Raw genomic sequence first — 21052 nt, 5'->3', positions numbered from 1 at the left:
GCTCTCTTTGCTTGGCTAACAAAGCTTCTTAGTTTATGTTTCTAAATGGAATGGGCCCGTCCGGTGCAGGTGGTGGTGCTGCCCGACCTCTCCTGCCTCTGTATGGGGGGAATCCACTCCCCTCTGTGACCCTGTACAGCCCTGGACTGTCTGTAGTTCAGGGATCCTTCTGTGTCTGATGGAGGGGTCGAAGAGCTGGGTGGAAGCATGGGGGTTTCCAGTGCCCCGATACATCTCTAACTCGTACTGTTTTTAGTTTAAAGGCTTAAATGTCCCTTCTGACTTAAGAGACAAGGCCCTGAGGGGCCTGTGAGCCAGCTACTATTTCTGTTGGGGGACGTTGTGTCCCTAACAGGGACTTCTGTCACTAGCAATCCGGTGTAGTGGTTAAGGACGGAGGCTCTGGAATCAGAAAACCTGGGTTCAGGGCTTCCCTGGTGGCGCAGTGGTTGAGAGTCTGCCTGCCAATGCAGGGGACACGGGTTCGAGCCCTGGTCTGGGAGGATCCCACATGCCGCGGAGCAGGTGGGCCCGTGAGCCACAACTGCTGAGCCTGCACGTCTGGAGCCTGTGCTCCGCAACAAGAGAGGCCGCGGTAGTGAGAGGCCCGTGCACCGCGATGAAGAGTGGCCCCCACTTGCCACAACTAGAGAAAGCCCTCGCACAGAAACGAAGACCCAACACAACCAAAAATAAAAATAAATAAATAAATAAAGGAGTTCCTTTAAAAAAAAAACCTGGGTTCGAATTCTGACTGTGTGTCTTAGACCTGTGGCCTTGTGCAAGTCACCTAAGGCCCCCATGCATCAGTTCCTTCATCTGCAAAGTGAGAATTATAATAGTAATGGTGCCAGCCTTGCAAGGTTGTTGGGAGAATAAAATGAGGAAAAGTATGTAAAATGTTTAACAAATATAACCATTCTTTCAAAAAGTAATCGTATTTCAAACATACTAATACAGACCCCTGTTCAAACGAAATGACAGCCTTCACCTAATCAACAATAAAGGCACCTAGATGGCCCAGAGGAGGTGGGACCATGTGGAGGTGTGCTTGGAACAGGCCTTGCACATAACCAGTGTTAGCTATTGTTATCCTGCAAATATTTATTAAGAACCTAATAATGATACACTATAATGAACACAATGGGTAATTACACTGTACAATAAACAATTGTACTGGATTCAAATATATTTAATACAATATAAATAACTGTATTGTGCAATAAACAACTGTATAATTGAATTAACCAAAAAGATGCTCAAACACAAGAGTCATAAAAATGGGGATTAAAACAGTGAAATGTTACCTTTTATGTTCTTTCATTTTGGCCAGGATTAAAAACAACAGTAGTTGTAATTTGGTGGGGACCCCGGGAAACAGGCATTCTTTTGCGCTGTTGCTGGGAGTAGCTGAAACTGACATTAACTATACCCTTTTGAACTAGCATACTACTTTTCAGAATTTATCCTAAGAAAATGATCATTTCTCTAAGCTGTAATTTCAAGGCTTTGCATTGTAGCATTTTTCGTGATTATAAAAGAATGTGAAACAAAGTCCGTCAGTAGGGGAAAGACTAAGTCAATTCTGATATTCTAATACTATGCTGCCATTAACAATTATAATACAAATTTGTATTTCTTTACATAGGAAGAGTGCATAATTTATTAAGTGGTAAGAGCAAGTTAAAAAACAACCTGTTATGGCATGATTCCTCATCTGTTTTAAAATGTGTCTCAATGTATATGTATGTGTATGCACGTGTAAGAGTATGTATGTGCTGTGTGCACATAGCAAAAATTCTGGAAGTACATACGCGAAAAATTGAACAGTGGGGGAGTTTTTTTTTTTTTTAATTTATTTATTTTTATTTTTGGCTGTGTTGGGTCTTCGTTGCTGCACGCAGGCTTTCTCTAGTTGCAGTGAGCGGGGGCTACTCTTCGTTGCGGTGCGCGGGCTCATTGCGGTGGCTTCTCTTGTTGCGGAGCATGGGCTCTAGGCGTGCAGGCTTCAGTAGTTGCATCACTTGGGCTCAGTAGTTGTGACTCGCAAGCTCTAGAGCGCAGGCTCAGTAGTTGTGGCTCACGGGCTTAGTTGCTCCGTGGCATGTGGGATCCTCCCAGACCAGGGCTCGAACCCGTGTCCCCTGCATTGACAGGCGGATTCTTAACCACTGCGCCACAAGGGACGCCCAAGTGGGGGAGTTTTAGAATGGACTTTATTCTTGAAACATCTCTATGAAATTTGAAATTTTTACAATAAATATGTAATAACTTTATAGCCAGAGGAAAAGACTAAAGTTATTTTCTGTCTTTCATTAAAGAAAAAGGAACCTATTGTTTGCAAAGCAAGGTGCTGCCTGAGGGTGACTAACACAGAGACCCTGGTTCCACGCTAAAGGAAACTCTGGGAGATGGATGGTTGTGTGCGGTGGGAGCTAAGTGATGACAGAGTCAATCCAACTACATGGGGGAGGGGCTTGATAGAGGAAGGGACATTTGAACTTGGCCCTGAAGGGTGAGAATCAGTGGGACATAAGAAAAAGCTTTGGGATTGATAAGGTCAGCTGTGCATAAGCTGCTTACAGTTTGAACTAAAGTGTTGGGTTTTCCCCCCCGGAATTGCCCCTCAGAAAAGAAGTTACTTATGTTCAAGTCTTTCAAGTTGTCTCATGTTATGGGATTCTCTTTCAATTGTTTTACTTTGAAAAATCACAGTAGCCTGAATTGACCTAAATCAACCTTAGTTTTCAATGCTTAGAGAGGTTCCCAACACTGATTTAGGAATTACTCTTTTGGGTATGATTTCACAATGGCAACAGTTAGAATTTGTCATAAATGCACCTTTTAGAAATCACTTTACAAAGCAATGTGATCATGCTGTGAAGGTAATGAATAGATATATAAGTACAAGTAAATTAAAAAACCCACAACAGTTACAGTGGTATGGGAAAATAGTACTGTGGTGTAGGATAAAATTTTTGTGTTAGCATCCTACACAGACTCAAAAGTGCTGCATCTCAAGTAACTTAGATGGAAACAAAGATGAAGTTCTCTGAAAACAGACTCAAATAAGTCCTAGGTGATGAAGAGTGATGTTAGAATAAAATTATTTCATGAAATATGGAAATGGGAAAAGCATTATTTATAAATCAATGTATGATTTTTTATATATGCGATTTTGCGTGTGTATGTGTCACTCAGTTACACTACGTATTATAAGTAGGTGTTTGGCTATTTTGTCTATATCCCTATAAGTTTTTTCCCTGGTTTTCTCATTGGAAACAAATGGGAAATTTGCATTTAGGGAGTTGACTTATATTCAGACAATAGGATATTTCCCATGTTCAGCATACAGGTGTGTCTGATATCTATGTTATTTCAACTTGTGATATTCTTTTTTAAAAAAATATTTATTTATTTATTTGGCTGTGCAGGGTCTTAGTTGTAGCATGTGGGATCTTTGTTGCCGCGTGCAGGATCTATTAGTTGCTGCATGCAGGATCTTTTAGTTGCGGCATGTGGGATCTAGTTCCCTGACCAGGGATTGAACCCAGGTCCCCTGCTGAACCCAGGTCCCCTGCACTGGGAGCACGGAGTCTTAGCCACTGGACCACCAGGGAAGGCCCTCAACTTGTGATATTCTAAGTAGTAATAACAACAACTACCAGCTTTGTCACCTAGCTGTGGAATGTGTTTTTTATGACTTTATCTTGACTCCTCATGATAAGCCTACAAGGCAGATGTGTTAGTTTGCTGCCATGACAAGATACTACAAACAGTGGCGTAAACAACAGAAATTTATTATCTCAGTTCTGGAGGACAGAAGTCTGACGTCAAGGTGTCTGCAGGCTTGGCTCCTTCTGAGGGCTGTGAGGGAGAATCTGTCCACGCCTCTCCCCTAGTTTCTGGTAGTTTGCTGGCGATCTTTGGTGTTCCTTCGCCTGTAGAACCATCACCCCGATCTGTTGCTTCATCTTCACCTGGCATTTTTCCTGTGTTCCTATCGGTCTCCAAAGTTCCCCTTGTGCCTGTCTGTCTCCACAGTTCCCCTTTTTGTAAGGACACCAGTCGTATTGGAGTAGGGCCCACCCTGATGACCTCATTTAAACTGGATTACCTCTGTAAAGAGCCTATCTCTAAATAAGGTTACATTCTGAGGTACTGGGAGTTAGGATGTCAACCTATGAATTTGGGATGGGGGCACAATTCAGCCCAAAGCAGCAGGTGTACTATTGCCCTTCTACAGATGAGAAAATTGAGACTTGAAGTTGCACAATTAGAAACTGGTGGAACCAAGAATTGAACCCAGTCGGGTCTGGAGCCAGCCCTTTCACCTGCTCTGCTCTGCCATGCTGCCTTCCCAGTCTGTGTACTGACAGACGCTGCCTTATGGAAATTCTCTCAGCAGCCATGGGGTCTGCAAGGTTTTATCTGAAGCGTTGACGCTACAATTAAACTCTTTCATCTTGATAGCTTTATGTTCAATTGTGAACCAGAGTACAAATAGATAAGCTTTGATGTTTGTATAACTAGTCTTCACCCTTAGGGAATCAGGTAGCTAAAACCTGAGGATACGGTCCTTTCCTTTGTTCATTTACTATTTATTAGGCACCTGCTGTAGGTAGGTAATGCTGAGAAAATATAAAAAGACAGGACCCTGGCCCTCGTCCATTCCGGTTGCTAGTCTGAAATGTGCATAATCAAATTAAAATTTAAAGTGGGAACCCCATATGTGAGAATAAATTTGGCTTAGAAATCATGGCAGAACTTTTGATTTTTAATTAGTTTCAGAAAAATAAACCCACCCCAGTGCTTTAGAGCTTCCTCTGGCTTGACAGTGCTTCTTTGAAGAACAGAGGATTCAGGGAGGAAATCGTGATACCTTTCAGGATTCTGAAAGAGCCAGCAGATGGTTACTAGTTTTTAGATGGAGGGATAGAAGCCTTCACTGAACTGTGTCCAGCCCTGTACTGGGAGCTTGATCTGTTGATACGTGATCTCACTTCATTGCATTCTTGCAACAACTGCTGCCCTAGGTGCTATTTTCTCCATTGTATAGATGAAGAAAGTGAGTCTGAATGAGGTAAGAGTGAATGAGTGCAATCATTCCTTCCACAGATGTGTCCTGGGTGCCATCACTTTTCAGGGGTTGAATATGCAGCGGTCGTGACACAGCCCCGTCCCTGCCCTTCTGGGGTGCACAGACCACTGGAAGAACAGAGAGTGCAGTCTGGCTCTGCCCATCTCCAAAGCCCATGCGCTTAACCTGACATGAAAGGAGAAATGCTGTTCAGGTTAAAAAGAAGGTAAATAGGACCAATCCCAGTGAAGCCCCATAGGTTGGATAAAAAATCACTCGACTGGCCACAATGGCATTAGCTTGCTCATAATCTCTGCTAACACCATGGAACTACAATCTAACCCTACCATAATGCCATCAGTGGGGTCCAGAATTCCACCCCATAAAATGTAGTGTCGCATTATTGCTTATTGAGAGGTGAATGGAAAGGCTAGGGTGAGTTTGCTGCCAATTGTTGATTACCATATCTCCAAATTAGCATTATCATGTGGTTTGGGACCACAGGGATTCACTGCAATTTTTCTAAAATTATGAGCAGTACTCAGAGAAATAGAATCTAGCTGAACCTTCCATTTCTAACCATGTGTTATTGTTGTAAATGTATTCCCCAAATCTTGTTTCTTTTTATTTTTCTTATGGCTCTAACCCAGAGTCTCTCAACATCAGCTCTGTTGACATCTTAGGCATGATAATTCTTTATTGTGGAGAGATGGTTGTTTTGTGCGTTGTAGGACATTTAGCACATCCTTGGCCTATACCCTCTAGATGCCAGTAACGCACCCCTCCAGTTGTGACAAGCAGAAATGTCTCTAGACATTGCCAAATGTCCCCTGTGGGCAAAATAGCCCCTGGGACTGAGGGGTGAGAACTACTTCTCTAGCCCTACGGTACTTCGCATTATCAGAAAACTAGTAAACCAGCAAACATTTATTGGGTTTTACTTTGCTGTGAGCAAGGCACTGTATTAGAAGGTGCTAGGCCCACAATATGGTTGGAGTCTTGCAGGGGAGACAGGACTGTGTGTAAAGGCAGAGAAGGAAACAGCAGATTAGAGAGGTCACAGGTGGTGACCAGCACCTGCTGAGGGAGGCCTCAGGCAGAAGGTTAAGTCACAGAGTGGAGACACTTACGAATAATCCAGGAGGCCTGGCTATAGAGGCTAAGCTCTTAGTGACTATACTGTGTTCCTTTTGAATACATGATTAATTTATATACATACTCCATAAAAAGACTAAACCCTTAATGGATGGTAACGACTTAAAAAAAATCAACAAAACCTTCTCATTAGAAGTTAGTTCCTAAAAAATATGGCAAGGAAAGAATAGTACCTCAATGCCAGGTATTACACAAATGCTTGTTAGCTGGACAATCTCTTTGTCCCTCTCTGGAAATTTGGTATATTTAAAAATAATAGTCAAGGTTGACATAGGGTTTACTATGTTCTAAGAACTTTATATGTGTTAACTCAATTAGTTCTCTCAAAGATCCAATGAAGTAAGTATTTATTATGCCCTCCATTTACAGGAGGAAAAAAATGAGGCACAGAAAGGTTAAGTCGTTGCCCAACATCATGCAGCTAGTAAGCGGTGGAGCTGGAATTTGAATTCAGGTGGTCTGGCTCTTAATCACTAGGCTATAATGCGCCAGAAAAGTCCCCTGTTTGGACTGATCACGATGACATAATCTAACAGTTACATGCAACAATATTAAGGCTTTTCAGAGAGTCTTTGTTTCCCCAAACAAAGTCAATAGTATTTTAAATCTCAGATGTGATTTCGTCATGGCGTGGAAATACCTCTACAGGCTTTATAAATTGTGTGCAATCTCTGCTTCATTTTGCATGCATGCTTGAAGAACATTGTTTTTCTTTACATTACTTTGTGGCTTTTAGTGTCTGGACATTCACCTATATTATCTGAAATATACTATGAGCTCCTTGAGAGCCATTTTCTCTTCCAGAGCTGCTTCATACCATGATCCTGACCACAGGTAGGAAGCTATTTAAACACAACTGGTAACTTCTTTGATTCATTTGTTTCATTTGCAGTTAATGGAAATACACTGAGCATCTGTTGTGCTCAAAGCAACTGTGGAGGATCACAGAGGTGGGTGAGTTGAGATTCTTGCCCCTGAGAGCTTGCAGTCTAGCAGGGCTGGTCTGCAATGTAAGCAACAAAATAAAATAACAGGCAGAATGAAGGAGTGCTCAGCTAAGATAGAAACTGTGTGTTGTGCAAATGCTGGGAATGGAGGGATTGATTTTGCCCAGAGAGAAGGGGATATTTTATCGGGATTGAGAGGAACAGTGATAATTCTGCTGGGAAGGAGGGCAAGCTCCTTGTAGGCCGGTGCTCAGAGGTGAGGCAGCAAAAGCAAGTCAGGACTAAATCATTAGAGAATCTTAAATGGCAGGTGAAGGCTTTATTCTGTAGGCAGTGGGGAGCCATTGAAGGATTTTGAGCGGGAGAGTGACATCATCTCCTTGTATTTTAGGAAGATAACCATCTCCGATGTGAAGGGTGGACTCGGAGAAAGGGACTGGATGCTGGGAGATCAGCTCATAGGAGGTCACTTCAATGGCCCAGGTGAAGGATGACGAGGTCCTCCTTAGGGGCAGTGGAAGTGGACCTGGGAAGGGGAGATGAATATGTGTGCCTGTGGAAGGGAGACCGACATAACCCAGTTGCTGATCAACCGTCAGAGGCAATGGGGATGGAGGAACTGAAGATAACGAGTTTAGTTTCATCAAGATGAGTTTGTAGTGACAGAGGACACCCGAGAGGGCCAGATTCTATTCTCCTGTCCCCTAACCCAGGAGCGCTTCACAGTAACAGCCGGATGCCATACAACCTACAATGAGACATTCGTCTTGTCCTTTGAAGAATACCTGGTAGAGGAAGATGCCCAGGTCTTTTCTCCCGGAAGCTGAGTTAATCAGAGGCAGGGTGCAGACCAAGGTCAATTCTACCAGCACCAAACCCACAGCCAGGAAGCAACTGGGGACAGGGGTCATGTGAGCAGTCAGGTGAAGAAAATGTTTGAAGAAGCAAGTTCAGAAAGGGGAAAGGTGTGACACGGGAATGTGGTTCATCTGACCAGGGAAAGTGGGAAGGCTCCAAAGTTCAAGCTCACCGATGAGGGCTGGGTAATCCCACAAAGACCTGTCTCTGGCAGGGGGCACATGCTGAGGAGCGCGAGGGTCTTTCTGGGTATCTCAGGCGAGTTTTCCGCTTTCACCAGAGCCTGGCTCCTAGGTTGGTATCTGTGCACAAAGTCTGCTCTTCCCTTTCACTGTCATTCATTCCTCAAAACTGTTGGTCCCTACATAGGAGAGGTGCAGTATCGGTGCTGGAGATGCACAGATGAATTCACACCAGGCTGTAGACTCAAAGAGCTGACAGTCCCACGGGGGAGGCAAAAAGGGTATGAAGGAGTTACAGAATGCAAAGGAGGGAGTAATTCATTCAGCCTGGAGTGGGCAGTGTGTAGTTTGGCGGTCTCCATCCCAGAGGGGGTGATGTGAACTGGATTTTGAAGAATGAGGAGCACGGCAAACCAGAGAGTGGGAACAGACTTTAGGGGCAACACCACAAACAGGTGAGCACGTGTCCTTAGGGTAGAAAGCAGGAGTACAGCGGGGATGGGAATTGTCAAAGATGAGGAGGAGGATAGAAAAGTGCATCTGGGCCAGATGGTGGTGTTGAGGAGGTGGCAATGGGGGAGACTTGATCACACTGTGCTTTAGGTCTGCAGCGTGGAGGAGAGATGAGAGGGAGGAGAGACGGGAGCCTTTAGGACAGCCCAGGCAAAAGATGTCGGAGGCTGGCGTTTCTGGTGCTGTGCATAGAGAAGAGGCTATAAAATAGCCATTGGAGACATGGAATTTACGGAGATTGGTGACTGTGGATGCCCAGGAAAGAGGAATACCTGGGAGACGTCGGGTCTCTGTGTCCCCAGCCTGCCCCGTTCCTCTTCAGGATGCTGAGGTCTCACAGCGGTCACTGATAAGACCAATGATGACCCAGCCCCGTGTCCGTTGCAGAGCTGAGTAGCTGCCCATAAGCATACAACCTTAACCAAAGCGGCCTTGTTAGACTGCCAGAGGAAAAGGGATTTCATTTTCACTTCACAAGTCAAACTCGCAGTTTCAAGAACGCTAGATTTTAGCCTATGGTTGGCTAAGGAGTCAGAGGTAGCTTCCATAGTAAACTGAGGACAGCCGTTCAGGACCGGCCCCATCCGGCCCCTCGCAGGGCTGCAAGGGGTGGCTTTCCAGAGGATGCTTTTAGGAAAAAAAATAAAGTGGGGGTGGGGTGGGGGAGATGCCGAAAATCAGAAAGAAAAAAATCTCAGGCGCAACTCCAGACCCAGCCGTGGTTGCCAGGCGGCCAGATGCTGCTGCCGCTGGAAGCGGTGCTTCCACTTGGCAGGTCCCCGTCGTGGCGCCCGTTTCCTGTGCCCGCCCCGCAGGGCCCAGGCTCGCTCCCCCTGGAGGGCACTACAGCCACAAGCGTGGAGGGGCTCACCAAGGTGGCCGAGAGAGAGAGGGAGAGAGGCCTCTGAAGGCCCCGTGGAGAAGATCTCTCTGAGGGCTCCCAGGAGGGGTGGCAACAGACCTGATCTCTCCTCTTCTCCGGATGCTTCACCTCGTGGTTTCTCGGAGTCTCCTGAGGAGAAACAAAGGTCTTCTCCTGCCCAATTCTGCGCAGCCTCCCAGGGCAGGAACACGTGGTTGGTGTGTAATGGGGGCTCAATAGGTGGCAGCTTTGGCCCTGAACGGGAGTTCAGTCAGTGCTCAGTGTCATGGGAAGACCAGGAGCAGCCTCGCTGTAGGACCAGGGGAAAGCCTTGCTGGCTGGGCCCTGTCTGGCCCCGGCCTCAGCCGAATGTCCGCCGGGAGGCTCTGGAGCCCCTTCAAGGACACCCTCGAAATCCTGCTCTGAGTTTGGGGCCATTGTCTTCTGGAATCCGAGCAGAGGGCTGGGACTGCCCCCCAGGGTGCCGTTCCTCATGTTTTTTTTTTTTTTAATTAATTTATTTTTTATTTTTGACGGCGTTGGGTCTTTGTTGCTGTGCACGGGCTTTCTCTAGTTGCGGCGAGTGGGAGCTACTCTTCGTGAGGTGCATGGGCTTCTCATTGCGGTGGCTTCTCTTGTTGTGGAGTGCGGGCTCTAGGCACACAGGCTTCAGTAGTTGTGACTCGTGGGCTCAGTAGTTGTGGCTCGCGGGCTCTGGAGCTCAGGCTCAGTAGTTGTGGCGCACGGGCTTAGTTGATCCGCGGCATGTGGGATCTTCCCGGACCAGGGCTCGAACCCGTGTCCCCTGCATTGGCAGGCAGATTTTTAACCACTGTGCCACCAGGGAGGTCCCTCCTCATGTGTTTTTAAGCTGCCGTTGGTTCTGTCTTCTTTGCGTGAAGAATCATAAGGAAGAAGTGTGGACTCTTCCCAACCACGCATCCCTCGGCAGTACAAGGGCGTGTCTTGAAATGAGCTTCCATCCTCAACGGTGGGTCACACTGCCCATAAACAGACTCCCGTTGAACCCCATCTCTGGGGCTGCTGCTTCCAGGCACGGAGACTAATTCTCAATTTTATCTGGTGATTTTTAACCCAAGTCTGTGTGGTTGGATAGGAATGAACTGACGCTGTAGCAGTCAGTTATTCTGCCGACGTTTAGTGAGTGCCTCCTGGACGCTGAGCCCCGCAGGGATGGGAAGTACACAGTGTAATAAGAGGCTGCCTCTGGTTTACAAGAAGGTCTGACTTGGCCTCTAGGGCCAGATGAGTTTGTTGAATCATTACTCTGTAATCTTGGGATCATAACTGCAAGGCCTTGGGTGGGTTGTTAGCTTCTCTAAGCCTCGTATCCTCATTTATAAAATGTGCACGCACCTACCTCACAGGGCTGTTGTGAGGGTTAAATGAGATAGTCCACGTAGAGCACGAGTTAGCACAGCACCTGGTGCCTAATAAGGACCAATAGGTGGCGGCTGTTATGAGCGGTGAGCGGTAGGTATTATGGGAACACCAGGGAGCTTTGCCTGGAGGAGGGGACACCGGACAAGAATCTTAAAAAACAAGGAACAAGTCAGGCAAGAGGGAGGTACCTGAAAGCTTCAGTCTGGGGAAGGCTGTGGTTAAAAAGTCGCCTTGGGACTTCCCTGGTGACGCAGTGGTTAAGCATCCGCCTGCCAATGCAGGGGACATGGGTTCAAGCCTTGGTCCGGGAAGATCCCACATGCCGCGGAGCAACTAAGCCCGTGCACCACAACTACCGGGCCTGCTCTCTAGAGCCCGCAAGCCACAACTACTGAGCCCTGGCGCCACAATTACTGAAGCCCGCATGCCTAGAGCCCGTACTCTGCAACAAGAGAAGCCACCGCAATGAGAAGCCTGCGCACTGCAACGAGGAGTAGCCCTCGCTCACCGCAACTAGAGAAAGCTCGCGTGCAGCAACGAAGACCCAACGCAGCCAAAATTAAAAAAAAAAAAAAAGTCGCATTGGAAGCTTTGCCCAACATTCTGTGATGGGCACGATTACGCATTCTCCACAGCGTCTTGGGAGTTCAGCTTTGCCTTTGGGGGGTTGTGGCGTTTGTAATATAATGGAAGGACTGAAGCGCCACAAAAGCAATAAGACTTTGTGGTGGTTTTCTGGCTTGTAATTTGCATTAGACATAATTACATTTCCTAAACATAAAAGGAAATATTTGTGGTCTGCAAAGAGGAGGCCCTAACACACAAAGGCAGGTCTCTCTTGGTTCCTTGACCCATTAACTGACAATTCTGGTACCTGTGTTAAACATCTTCTAAGTGAAATTACTTGCCAGAGCTCTGTGCTGTTACTGCTTGAAATAATGGCATTTTCTCCCTCAGTTGCATAAATGTCAGCATTTATGATTTTAAATAATAGCACATAAAAGCCCAGCTCTGAAATATTTGCTGGCTTCCTTTGCCACCCCAATCTAGAATTTCAAGTCCTTTTACTGCCTTTATTTTTCCTCTGAGTAACTGTTGACCCCACTGTAACAGTGAGGAGTAGGGATGACTGCATATAGCAGAAAATCCAAATAACGGGGACATAAACAAGAATGTAATTTTTTTATGTAGAAGAAGTCCAGAGATGTGCGGACATGGCGGGGATGACAGGGACCCAGGCGTCGTCTCCCTTTCCGCTCCACCGTTCTATCACAAGGCCTCCAACCCAAAGTCACCCATGATTTAGGAAAGCTGTTGGAGCTTCAACCATCAGGGCAACAAGAAGGAAGGAAGGGGGAAGGACAGATGGACAAAACTTCCAGTGGAGTCAGTTTTCTTGAAGAGTTTTCCTGGAAGCCCCACATAACACTTCTGCAAATGTCTCCTCGGGCGGCACTTAGGCTCAGGGTCACACCACCTGCACGGGAGGCTGGAAAATGTAGTCATTTAGCTGAGTGATTTTCACCCAGCAAAACATTGGGGTTTCATTACCAAAGAAGCGGGGAATGGGTGCTGGGTGGCAGAGTCTTAGCCAAGCAAGATAACAGTTTCCTAAAATCTGGGGATCATATTTCAATAAGAGTAGGAATAGCTCATAGCTTCATGTTTAGGTTTCTAAAAAATAATTTAAAATAACTCTTGTCTTTTTTCTTTTACAAAAGCAACACAATTTTATTGTTAGAAAATTAAAAATTGCAGATTCGCAGAAAGATTACCATGAAAAAATACCAGGACTCCATGACATAGTGATAACTACTGAGAACGTCATAACTATCCTTCCAGAACTTCCTCTGTACATTCACATACATACATATACTTTTAAATAAAATGGGATTACACTGTAGAAACTGATTTATTCTGTGCCTTTTGATTTAATAAGGTAGGATGAACATGTTTTTCTCTGCCGATAAATATTAAGATAAATATTAATCTACTTTAGACTGCTGGTATTCCATTGACTGGACACCATAGTTTCATTAAGGAATCTATCTATTGTCGAGCATCTTTCCAGCTTTCCCTAAATAATACTGTAGTGAATGTCCATACAGCTAAATCTCTGAACACATCCACAATTATTTATTTGGCATAAATTCCTAAATAAATTGAGGGTCCTAAGGATGCGCACATTTTTAAGACTTTAGGTGAGTGTGTGAAACCTCCCCCAGAAAGTTCCTCACCAGCGATGTGGAGGGTTCCCTTTGGGGTGGTCAGTTCAGATACCCAGGGAGCCATCCTGCCTTTGTGCTTCAGATGAAGAGCTGAATCTCAGGTAGCTTTGTAACTGCTATAGCCCCAAAACACTCATTCCATCCAATGGCGATGAAGTGTGCATACATTTATTCTGTAACGAAATAGTGCAGTATGGGGAGGGGGGAGTGAGGGAGGGGTCAGAGTGTGAACCCCAAAGCACGTGACAAGATAGGATTGGCCTCCTCTGTTGGATGGTTCAGGGAAGCAATGTGCCCAGCAGAAGAAGCCCAACAGAGAGACTGAAGCCAGAGATTTGGTGTGTGCCTCTGAGCAGCTTTCGCTCCACTGCCCTCAGCCAGTAGTAGAAAAACTTCCCTGTGAACATATTTGGTTGAAAATGTTTGCATCTTCTGACACTTGTGGAGAAACAGAGTGGACACCAAGTAGTTAACGGAGAAAAGAGTTAGGAGGAGGGGAAGCAAGCCAAGGTCACCGGGACATTAAGACGCCCTCTCCTCTTTGACGGGAACCGGCTGCCAACCTAATCCAGCCTGTGAGCCCACCGTGAGGTTTCTCCCGCCCTTCTGTCTGCCGCAGTGATCCTGACACACGCTACGTTCCCAGACCCGAGCTCTCCTGCTCAGGAGTCCCAGGCCTGTCTCCTGGGCTAGAGCCAACCCAGCCCCTGTCTCCATCACTCTGACCCCGGCCTTTTAAAGTGACCTGGCTGCTGGTCTGCTCACTTTGCTGAAGGACTGGGCTTTAGTGTCTTTTGACCTTGGGCCTCTCCCAGCTCCAGGAGACAAAGCCGTCTGGGTCCAAGTTATCTCTGAGGAAAAAGGCTGTGTTCTTTGGGTCCTTTCAACCATTATCTTTTTCTCTATCTGGTTTCTTGTACCCGTCCTCTTTGCCAGGCTTCCTTGGTGAAGAAAAGCCTATGAGAGAAGGGAGAGAAGGAGGCAGGCAGACAGACAGACAGACAGACAATGAAAGGTCTTCCTACCACAGCAAGCAGAGACTGTGACCACTTTCCCCCAACGTGAGGACCAGCACGAGGGACACAGAGAAGCAAATCCATGAGACCCTGTCACCCAGGAGATGTGAGTGAGGATCATTGAGTGATTTAGTTCGACTAGCATATTCTGAGCCCTATTAAGTGCCAGGCATCGTTGGACACAGGAAAGAAGGAAGGAAGGGAGGAAGGGAGGGAGGGAGGAAGGAAGGAAGGACAGAGGGAGGGGAAGTGAAGGGAAGGAAAGGAAAGAAAGGGCACTAAAAACACACCCCTTGTCATCAGGGAGCTCCCAGTGTGGCAGGAAAGATGCAAGCGGACCTAAATATTCGCAGCCAGCTGTGCTGGGTTCTAGAATAGGTGAAGGCAGGCACTTTGGGAGCAGAGGGCAGAAGAGACTAACTGTGCCTGAAGGGTCAGAACAGTTTCACAGAAGAGGTATCGGATGAGCTGGGTCTGGAAGGAGGAGTGTGCCAGGTTGAAAGAGGAGAGACAGCAAGGCAGAAGGATGGTATGGGCAAAGGGGCAGAGATTTGAACATTGGTGGTAAGTTTGGGGAAAAGCAGGCGTTCCGTAGCCTGAAGCTTGGGACACGCAGAAGGTAATGGCAGAAGCAGGGTTGGGGTCAGATAGTGAAAGGCCGTGATTATTGTGCAGAAAATTAACTTTTGAGGAGAGTGGGGAAAGGTTTGGTGGAGAAAGAAGGATTTGAAGAAGTGGAAAGGCAGAGGAAAGGCAGCCCAGGGCGGGATGGGGGGACGGCGGGTACCGTCCCCCCAACCTGGAGGCCTGGTTGGGCATTGGCTGGAGTATGTGTGTGGGGCAGTGTTGAGATATGAGGCTGAAAACAGACCTGTGTGGGGAGGAAGGAGGCACTGAGGGTTTTGAGCCAAGATGGGTATCTTAAAGTAAATGTTTTAGGAAACTTCATTTCTTGGCCATGTAGAGACGCTTTGGAGAGGGGAAGAGACTGAAGGCTACCGGGTCAGTTATGAGGTTCTTATAAAACCCTGTAAATTCTGTGTGAGAAAAAGTGCTTTTTCCTTCCTGCTTGTCTGGGTCCTAAATCTACTGTTGTCACAGGAACTCAAGAAAGATCATCAGAAAGCATATACCTAGACTGTATTATTTTAGTTCCCTACAGAAATGGGTTTGCCAGTTTCAGTTTAAAGCTTTGTGCTCGCCTTTTACGGAGTGATAACACAAGGAGCACTTTCTGAAGAACATCTCCATATCTTTTGCTAAGCTGTAATTAAACACATTGATGATCTTCTTATACAGTGAGCTTTCTGTACGTAACCACACAATTAATTTCCCTCAAATTCAGCATGAAGAGGGAAACATGTCTCTCCAGACAAACTTATATGTTACCGTAAAGGGCATCAGATAATGATAACTCTATATCCCAGTGCACTTAGCACTTTTCCCTTGGCTGCCAGGAAGCTCAGAACTAAATTTGCTTTGCAAATGGGATAACTACCTTTTCTATTACTCCCTGCTCTCTTTCTCATGGACTCCTTATCTTTTTTTTTTTACAAAATTATATGCGTTTTATTTATTCTTTTTATACGTGTTTGAATAATGTAAATGCCTCAGATACTTCTGGGAAATAGGCTGGGTGTGTAGTATGAGTAAATCTTAAATGGAATAGTTTCCTTCTCCCTGGGAAGGTAGCTCCTACTGTGCTTCTCCACGCAGCCAGAAGACCTCTCCCCACTCCTCCTGTTGGCCCCAGCTCCTGTCTGGTTGTGGCACCCAGCCCGCCTCTGGATCAGCTCATCCTGGCCAAGCTCTCCTTAGTAAGATACGCTCACTCTGAGCCCAAACGCCTCTGTTCCCTGGCCCTTTTGGCTTGAGATGTTTTCTATCTTTTCTATATTTCAAAGCTTTGTGGTAAATAATCAATTCAAACCAGCACTGAGTCTCTCTTTCTGTAATTCTAAAAACCCATTAAATTATATTGTTGGGAGAAAACAATAGCTGTGCTAATCATGCCCTGTGCATGCGCATCTTAATTTCCCCAGAGGCCTGAATATGAATTTTTACTAACATGTTAATTTTGTGTGTTAATCAGTAGCTGTAGGCCGAATGAATGGATTGACTATGTAAAACTGTTTGATATTGAAACAACTCCTTTTGACCCCCTCAAATTGGCTTCATTCCCCTAAAGACGGTTAAAGTTAATTAAGCACTCAATAGGTTTATGGTGTTTAAATTAAAATATATTACTCCTCATTGTGTAGTCATCAAGTGAGAAAGACATCCTCCTCCTGGCTGCCTGGCTGGCTAATGGGCTTATCAAAATTCATGATGTAATAAGAAGGCCGACAAGTGCATGAGACTGTGGCTGTCACTCAAGGGAAAACACTGACCACCTCTGCCCACTAGAGGGCACAAGAAAGCCATGAATGCCCTTGGCTTGGTGGGTTGGACTGGGAATGGAAGTAGGAAAGGCCCCTTGTAGGCCTGATTCTCTCATTTGTAAGGAAAGCAATTTATGATTCCTTTTTCCTCTAAAGCTGAGCTCTCTCAATTTCTCTGATTCCCCTCTTTTTTTCCCTTCTCTGTTCATATTTTACACCCCTCTTCTGCCTTCTTGGATTTATTTGTGACTCTGTGTTTATAGCAGCAGCATGCGGCAGAAAGCAGCCCACATGCCTCTGAGGGGAAAAAAAAATGTTGCCTTCCTTAGTCTGGATAACTTTTCCATGAAATTTTCATTGTCGGGGGGAAAAGCCCGAGGCTTGTGCTTCCGGAGAAAATCACTGACATGGTGCAGAGAAAATATATAAGATAACACTTAAGCCTTCTCTCCAGAAAGACACATGAAAGCTATAATTGTGCCTGCTGACTTTCCCTCTGGGCTTCTCTGGGGCTGCGGGCAGGGAATGCGGCTTTGCAGCCTGCCACGACAGTTAACATTTAGATCTGGGAGAACTGCGTAATGAAATCGGCAGAGTGCAAAAAGGGGAAGGTAATGGTGAATCCTGCAGGAATACTTTGAATTAAAACCGGGCCTAGGCGAAGCTGATCGGAGGAGCTCTGCTAACAAATGTGCCAGCCCCTCCTCTGTCCAGCAAACTCCTTTCTTGACTACAGGGACACCAGTCAGCCACGGACAATTACTCGTGGTCACTTACGGAAACGTGGCTGATGGTAGGGGTCATTGCGGGGTTCCAAAGGGCTCTTATTAATGAATCTGTAGCTTATTTTTCTTAGACTGGTTTTAAGAAACTTAAACTTTTATCTAGCTATTAAGAGTTTGTGTGTGTGCGTGCGTGTGTGTGTGCACAAGTGAGTCACAAAATGGACAGAAATTACCTCCTTTAAAGGATAAACAGCCATGAGTATAAGACATAGAGGGAGCAGGGTCACACACTGACGTGGTGGTGAATGGAACAGGAGTAACCATGAGGAAGCTTAAACGACACCAGGTTATTGTCATAAGTTTATACTTAAATAGGTGGGAGTCAGCCCCATCTTGGACCGATAACTGTCAAGGTGAATAAGCATTTGAGGGCATTGTTTGGCCATTTTCCATTCAGGTTATTGGTAACAGCATGGAATTTTATTTTCAAAATACTTTTGATTAGTAATTTAGTGGCTGTGACTTGAGGGCAGTGGTTTTCAAACTATGAAGCAGGGAATAAAACCTGGAGGATGTGGCCAAGGAGATGGGGGCTCTGTCCCTGTCCTACCAGAAGCATGTGCCTTTCCTCTGTTTTACGTTAGGATGTCATTTGGAGAAGAGGCTGCCACTGCTAAAAGAGAAAAAAAGAGAGAGAGGGAGAAGATTTTTTAAATTTCTAGTTTATTGCTTTCTCGTTTATAAAGTTTTCCATTATTTCAAATGAAAAAAAAGAGCCTCATAACAGACTTTTTTTCCTCTGTGATCTGTTTTTGGAAAAGGAAGCAAAGTTCAGAGAGGTCAAGAAATGGATTTATTGTCACACAGTAGACGGCAGAGCTAGGACTCCAGCCTGGGTCTTCAGATTCCAAACTTAGGGCTCCTACCTTACAGCAGGGTAGGGCAAGGGCCTAAGATCGGACTTGCAGAGGGTCATGGGTGACTCTAAGAGAAGTCTTGAAGGGGAGGGAGGTGGTGTTGAACCAGAGGGAGGGAGAAACCTGAGATATAATAGGCAGGACAGCAGGAGGCACCGGTGCCCCAGGAAGGGAAGGAGGAACTGGGAGCCTCGGGGGCCTGACTGCTGGCCAGCTCTCCTCCCAGACCCACCTCTGTCCTGCCTCTGGGCATCTCCCTTCATCATCATTCCAGTCCTTCAGCAGGTGGGGAAACTGAGTCACAGACGGCTGAGCCAGTCAGGAATCAGCTCTGCAAACCTCAGGGCCCAGCCAGCAGAGCTTCCCATGTCTTTCTGGGGGAAATGATTGACTCTGGGGGTGTGAATGGAAACAGTTGTTTCCTAACAGCTCCCTGTGTTCAGAGACTGCCCCTCCTGGTGGCCTCCTTTCCAGAATTAACTCCTACCGACCCTTTGACAAACCTGTCAACGGGGCCATTTCGTTCACCGTATTAGGATGCCGCCCTTTCCCCCAGCGTGTCCGGCTCTTCCGTACAGTTAACCAGTACCTGGTCTTTTGTTGTCCCATTTCCGTGTGAGGAGCCCTTCCAACAGTCCTCACCGAGGGAGCACTTGTGAGTTTTGTTTCCTTTCTCATTCGGGTCTGCAGAAAACCGTTCACGTGCCTTGGTGTCACTCCTCTCTCTTCTCAGCACCCCTGACGCTGCTCCCAGCCGCTCCCTTAATTCCCATCTCTGGCAATAAAACGGACCGGAGAGTCGGCGCTCCTCCAACAAGACGTAATCTTTCTTAGGAGACTCTGGGGAAGGAGGAGCAGGCAGAGAGCAGAGATAATTACATTTAAAGTTTGCTCTTCATTTGTGTACTTTTCTTCCTTTGTGTGGAGTTTTTCCCTCGGAAGAGGGGCCTGATAAACAGCAGAAAGCCTACAGAACCAATTAGCTGGAAAAGAAATGACAATAAAAGTCACCCAGAATAAAGTCTTCCGTCAGCACCCATTTAAGTAAAACAGGTTTACGAGCTGCAGCAGAGAATTAACTGTTTGATTTGCCATAAGCCAAGAGGATTTTCAACGCTTAGAATGAGAAAAAATTTTATTTTACTTTTCGTTCATATCTTAAACCGCCCTCCCCCACCCCAAACCAAGACCTAATTGCAATATTTTCCCCATCTGGGTCAAAGGTATTCCTTGGAAGGTCCGAAGAAGAGGCTCTCGAGCTCTCTGGAAGGGCCTGTAGTTTGCAGCCTGGGAGTATGCTCTGTTGTACAAACCTCTCCGTGTCATCTCTCCTAATTTGTGCACTTAATTGACAGCTTGTTAACAGTTCATTAGGAACACTGAAAACCATGTGGCAAAAACAGATCTATCTAGCGGAGAGGATGTGGTCCCTTCTTCTGAACCACTGTTTATTAAATTTCACCAGAAACAAAATAGCATGGCAAAAACAACCCACAGCCTCCTTTCAAAGCAAGGACTGTCCGTCCCTCCCTGCTAACCTCCTCAGGACACTGTGTCATCTGCTGGCTGGGGCTTTGTTCTGGCAGACTGGGAACCCATTGGCCTGTGATGGGGACATGACACAAAAGTCCCTGGGACAGAAGAGGGAGGACTCATCCATCTGTGAAGACCAATTGGCCACTTTTAAAGGCTCCAGGGATTACAGGGCACCTCTGATCTTCCCACCTCCTACTCACCATTCCTCTGGGTCTCTGGAGACTTTTAAGTATTGTCTTCGTGGAAGCTTCTGGTAGGGCTGGTTGCAATCGAAAATTCTTTCCTGTAATCCTCCTTGATCTTTCTAGGGAAAATTAATTGTCCTTTCATCTTTGTGCCCCATCACTTTACACTTCCCTCTGTTATATATTATCACATTGTGCTATCACTACTTCGGTGTCCCCTCTTGCCCTGAACATCTGTGGACTTGTGTTCTCTCCGTCTCTGGATCCCCAGCACTGGGCAACCCAGGGTTGACTTGTTGCAATGATTGCTTTTAGGTCATATTTAAGCACTCTGTTCTCAGCTCCTCCCTCACTGCCACCACCACCACTGCCCGCTCCACCTCAATCCAGCCACCTAGAGGAATTCCATTAGAACACATGGAATAGTCTTCAGACTGAGTCTGTGTGTTAAAATAGGCTGGTTCTACAAAATAAATTCAATCTGATTTCACTGCATCAAATATTTACTGAGTGCCTACTGTGTTCCAGGACTTGGGTACCCGGTGGTGAACAGAACAGACGCAGTTCCTGTGCATATGGATGTCACTGATTATTAATTACAGTAATTGCTATAGATTATAAATGTAGGAGGAGCATTCCATCTTTCAAATGAATGTGATATTTTAAAGACCTCTGGAGCAGGGTATACCGAGGGATGCTCTAGTGTCAAGAATTATTCTTTTTCAAAGTGCATCCCTTGCTTCCTTATCCCTGTAGATTCTCCCCACCCCCCAGCCCCACCCCTTACATGCATGGTGCCCTCTTGTCACCAGAAGGAGGTGGCACAGCAAACTATGAGTTTAAGAGAAAAATTTGAAGAGCTCTTCACAGAAATTTGACATCACAAGCTTCCTTAAATTTTTTTACTAGATGTTGAAAGATGTGCCAATCTCATGCTTGACCAGGCTTTATTTGTGTAATCTTAGGGTAGTAACTGATAACACTTGAGCTTTGTCCATAAAATCTTTTTGTACTTTTTAACTCTTATGAAGCATCTATGTCTTAATATCCCTGGATTGTATTC

The sequence above is a fragment of the Balaenoptera physalus genome, assembly GCF_965194825.1.
Source record: "Balaenoptera physalus genome assembly, chromosome: 10".
Classification (NCBI taxonomy): domain Eukaryota; kingdom Metazoa; phylum Chordata; class Mammalia; order Artiodactyla; family Balaenopteridae; genus Balaenoptera; species Balaenoptera physalus.
Note: the sequence above shows the minus strand (reverse complement) of the source record.